Source organism: Oncorhynchus nerka, linkage group LG12, assembly GCF_034236695.1.
Source record: "Oncorhynchus nerka isolate Pitt River linkage group LG12, Oner_Uvic_2.0, whole genome shotgun sequence".
Taxonomy (NCBI): domain Eukaryota; kingdom Metazoa; phylum Chordata; class Actinopteri; order Salmoniformes; family Salmonidae; genus Oncorhynchus; species Oncorhynchus nerka.
Window position 1 is genome coordinate 7,460,397 of NC_088407.1, and position 4,970 is coordinate 7,465,366.

Consider the following 4,970-nt stretch of genomic DNA (forward strand, 5'->3'; position numbering starts at 1 on the left):
GGTTGGTTCAGCAGGTTGGCTCAACAGGTTGGTTCAGTAGGTTGGTTCAGCAGGTTGGCTTAACAGGTTGGTTCAACAGGGTGGTTCAGTAGGTTGGTTCAACAGGTTGGTTCAGCAGGTTGGTTCAGTAGGTTGGTTCAGTAGGTTGGCTCAACAGGTTGGTTCAACAGGTTGGCTCAGTAGGTTGGTTCAACAGGTTGGTTCAGTAGGTTGGCTCAACAGGTTGGTTCAGTAGGTTGGTTCAGTAGGTTGGCTCAACAGGTTGGTTCAGCAGGTTGTTTCAACAGGTTGGTTCAGTAGGTTGGTTCAACAGGTTGGTTCAACAGGTTGGTTCAACAGGTTGGTTCAGTAGGTTGGTTCAACAGGTTGGTTCAACAGGTTGGTTCAGCAGCATCACAATTTGCAAGAAGTAAATTGAATGAAATGTTCATACACTTTTCTCTCTATTCGTATTCTGACGTTGAATTGAATCATGAGATTATCATGCAATTTACCAACTCTTCATGGCAGCTTGGGGTAGCCTAGTGGTTAGAGGGAGGGCGGCAGGGCAGCCTAGTGGTTAGAGGGAGGGGCCAGGGGTAGCCTAGTGGTTAGAGGGAGGGGCGGCAGGGTAGCCTAGTGGTTAGAGTGGAGGGGTGGCAGGGTAGCCTAGTGGTTAGAGTGGAGTGGCAGGGTAGCCCAGTGGTTAGAGGTAGCCTAGTGGTTAGAGTGGAGTGGCGGCCCAGCGGTTAGAGGGAGGGGCGGCAGGGTAGCCTGGTGGTTAGAGTGGAGGCGGCAGTCCTGTCTGGTGGTTAGGTGGAGGGCAGCCCAGCGGTTAGAGTGGAGGCCAGGGCAGCCTAGTGGTTGGAGTGGAGTGGCGGCAGGGCAGCCCATAGTGGTTAGAGTGGAGGGGCCAGGGCAGCCTAGTGGTTAGAGAGGAGTGGCGGCAGGGTAGCCTAGTGGTTAGAGTGGAGGGGGCAGAGGTAGCCCAGTGGTTAGAGTGTAGTGGCTAGGGCAGCCCAGTGGTTAGAGGGAGGGTGGCAGGAGTAGCCTAGTGGTTAGAGTGGAGGTGGCAGGTAGCCTAGTGGTTAGAGTGAGGGGCAGGTAGCCTAGTGGTTAGAGTGGAGTGGCGGCAGGGTAGCCTAGTGGTTAGAGTGGAGGGGCGGCAGGGTAGCCTAGTGGTTAGAGTGGAGGGGCTGGCAGGGTAGCCTAGTGGTTAGAGTGGAGGGGTGGCAGGGTATCCTAGTGGTTAGAGTGGAGGGTGGCAGGGTAGCCTAGTGGTTAGAGTGGAGTGGCGGCAGGGTAGCCTAGTGGTTAGAGTGGAGGGCGGCAGGGTAGCCTAGTGGTTAGAGTGGAGGGCGGCAGGGTAGCCCAGTGGTTAGAGTGAGGGCGCAGGGTAGCCTAGTGGTTAGAGTGGAGGGGGCAGGGTAGCCTAGTGGTTAGAGTGGAGGGGATAGCAGGGTAGCCCTAGTGGTTAGAGGGAGTGGAGGGCAGCCTAGTGGTTAGAGGGAGGGCGGCAGGGCAGCCTAGTGGTTAGAGTGGAGGCGGGGGTAGCCTAGTGGTTAGAGTGGAGGGGCGGCAGGGTAGCCTAGTGGTTAGAGTGGAGGGCGGCAGCCCTAGTGGTTTAGAGTGGAGGCGGCAGGGTAGCCTAGTGGTTGAGTGGAGGGGCGGCAGGGTAGCCTAGTGGTTAGAGTGGAGGGGCAGGGTAGCCCAGTGGTTGAGTGGAGGGAGGCAGGGTAGCCCAGTGGCCAGAGTGGAGGGGCAGCAGGGTAGCCTAGTGGTTAGAGTGGAGGGCGGCAGGGCAGCCTAGTGGTTAGAGTGGAGGGCGGCAGGGTAGCCTAGTGGTTAGAGTGGAGGGTGGCAGGGTAGCCTAGTGGTTGGGAAGTGGAGTGGCGGCAGGGGTAGCCTAGTGGTTAGAGTGGAGAGGGCGGCAGTGGCAGCCTAGTGGTTAGAGTGGAGGGGGGCAGGGTAGCCTAGTGGTTAGAGTGGAGGGCGGCAGGGTAGCCTAGTGGTTAGATGGAGGCGGCAGGGTAGCCTAGTGGTTAGAGTGGAGGGGCGGCAGGGTTGTCTAGTGGTTAGAGTGAGGCGGCAGGGTAGCCCAGTGGTTAGATGGATGCATGTGGCAGGCACCTGAGCGTCAGAGTGGATGGCGGCAGGGTAGCCTAGTGGTTAGAGGGAGTGGCGGCAGGGTAGCCTAGTGGTTAGATGAAGGGCGCAGGGTAAACTGACTTGCCTAGTTAAATAAAGGTAACATGGAGAGCTTGGGTAATGAAGGTGGGTGGAGGTGTGCTCCACCGATACTCTGTTCTTAAACTGACTTGCCTAGTTAAATAAAGGTAATCCAGTAGTGATTCTCAATCAGAGACAACGATGACAACTGCCTCTGATTGAGAACCATACCAGCCAAACACATACTCACAACATAGAAAAAAGAACATAGACTACCCACCCCAACTCACGCCTGACCGAACTAAACAAAGGAACTAAGGCAGAACGGACCAAAACCAGAATCGGGCTCCTAAATCCGCCCACCTGCTAGCTAGAGAGGCTGGGATTCATCTGAAAACCGTGCTATATAACGCACTTGAAGTTTAAGGCTAGTTTTTCATTCAAATCAAAGCGTATTGATCACATACACGTACACAGGGTGAGCAGATGTTAATGACGTTAAATCTCGACGAACTTGGTTTGCCTAAAGGGTTAGGGTTAGGGGTCAGGTTAGGGGTTAGGGCCAGGGCCAGGGCCAGGGCTAGGCGAACAGGTCAGGCTAGGCCAGGCCAGGCCAGGGTCAGGCTCAGGGCCAGGCTAGGGCTAGGCTAGGCCAGGCTAGGTCAGGCTAGGCTAGGCTAGGCTGAAACAGGCTGAAATAGGCCAGGCCAGGCCAGGTCAGGCTAGGCTAGGCTAGGCCAGGATCAGGCCAGGCCAGGCTAGGTCAGGGCTTAGTTAGGGGTTAGGTTAGGCTGCACTGACGCCACAAACCGATCAGATTGAATCCTGTCCGGAAGAGAGAGAAGACACAAAGATTGAGAGAGATGGAGACTCTAGTGTAGTGTAGTGTAGTGTATAGTAGTGTAGGATAAAGTCATCCTTCTCACACCCCCCTTAAAAGATTTAGATGCACTATTGTAAAGTGGCTGTTCCACTGGATGTCATAAGGTGAACGCACCAATTTGTAAGTCGCTTCTGGATAAGAGCCGTCTGCTAAATGACTTAAATGTAAATGTGAATGTAGTGGTGTAGTAGTGTGGTCTATAGTAGTGTAGTTGTAGTGTATAGTAGTGTAGTCTATAGTAGTGTAGTGTATAGTAGTGTAGTGGTGTGTAGTGTATAGTAGTGTAGTCTATAGTAGTGTAGTGTATAGTAGTGTAGTGGGTGTGTAGTGTATAGTAGTGCTAGTCCTATAGTAGTGTAGTGTAGTGTATAGTAGTGTAGTCCTATAGTAGTGTATGGTAGTGTATTGCAGTTTAGTGTAGTGCTGAGTGTATAGTAGTGTATGCAGTGTATAGTAGTGTATGTGTATATGCTAGTGTAGTGTAGTGTAGTGTATAGTAGTGTAGTGTAGTGTATAGTAGTGTAGTGTAGTGTATACTAGTGTAGTGTAGTGTATAGTAGTGTAGTGATAGTAGTGTAGTGTATAGTTGTGTAGTGTATAGTATAGTAGTGTAGTGTAGTGTATAGTAGTGTAGTGTAGTGTATAGTAGTGTAGTGTAGTGTAGTGTATAGTAGTGTAGTGTAGTGTTATAGTACTGTAGTGTAGTGTAGTGTAGTGCATAGTAGTGTAGTGTAGTGTAGTGTATAGTAGTGTAGTGTAGTGTATAGTAGTGTAGTGTAGTGTATAGTAGTGTAGTGTAGTGTAGTCAAATCAAATGTTCAAATCAAATCATATTTATTTATATAGCCCTTCGTACATCAGCTGATATCTCAAAGTGCTGTACAGAAACCCAGCCTAAACAAACAGCAAGCAATGCAGGTGTAGAAGCTTGTGTGTAGTGTAGTGTTGTGTAGTGTATAGTAGTGTAGTGTATAGTAGTGTAGTTTAGTGTAGTGTATAGTAGTGTAGTGTATAGTAGTGTAGTGTAGTGTATAGTAGTGTAGTGTATAGTAGTGTATAGTAGTGTAGTGTATAGTAGTGTAGTGTATAGTAGTGTAGTGTAGTGTATAGTAGTGTAGTGTATAGTGTAGTGTAGTGTATAGTAGTGTAGTGTAGTGTATAGTAGTGTAGTGTAGTGTAGTGTGGTGTAGTGTAGTGTATTGTATTGTAGTGTATTGTAGTGTAGTGTATTGTAGTGCAGTGTAGTGTAGTGTATAGTATAGTAGTGTAGTGTACAATAGTGTAGTGTATTGTAGTGTAGTGTATAGTAGTGTAGTGTGGTGTAGTGTAGTGTATTGTATTGTAGTGTATTCTAGTGTAGTGTAGTGTATTGTAGTGCAGTGTAGTGTAGTGTATAGTATAGTAGTTGTATTGCAGTGTATAGTAGTGTAGTGTAGTGTAGTGTATAGTAGTGTAGTGTAGTGTATAGTAGTGTAGTGTAGTGTATAGTAGTGTAGTGTATAGTATAGTAGTGTAGTGTAGTGTATAGTAGTGCAGTGTCAGTGTATGGTAGTGTATAGTAGTCTAGTGTAATTGTATAGTAGTGTAGTGATAGTAGTGTCAGTGTATAGTTGTGTAGTGTAGTGTAGTGTATATTAGTGTATTGTATGTGTAGGTGTAAAGGGTGTAGTGTGAGTGTAGTGTAGTGTATATTGAGTGTGTTGTAGTGTAGTGTAAAGGTGTAGTGTAGTGTATAGTAGTGTAGTGTAGTGTGGTGTATAGTAGTGTAGTGTATAGTAGTGTAGTGTAGTGTAGTGTATAGTAGTGTAGTGTATATTAGTGTAGTGTAGTGTGTATAGTAGTGTAGTGTATAGTAGTGTAGTGTAGTGTAGTGTATGGTAGTGGTGAGTGTAGTGTGGTGTAGTGTAGTGTAGTGTAAAGGAGTGTAGCGTAGTGTAGT

The 4,970-nt window shown here is 48.3% G+C and overlaps 1 protein-coding gene across 1 annotated transcript in view; it reads left to right on the forward strand.

The window, feature by feature from the left end:
* The window catches only part of LOC135574408 (FERM domain-containing protein 7-like), a 72,383-nt gene that overhangs the window by 967 nt on the left and 66,446 nt on the right, over nt 1-4,970 (forward strand). The gene's annotated exons all lie outside the window — the stretch shown is intronic.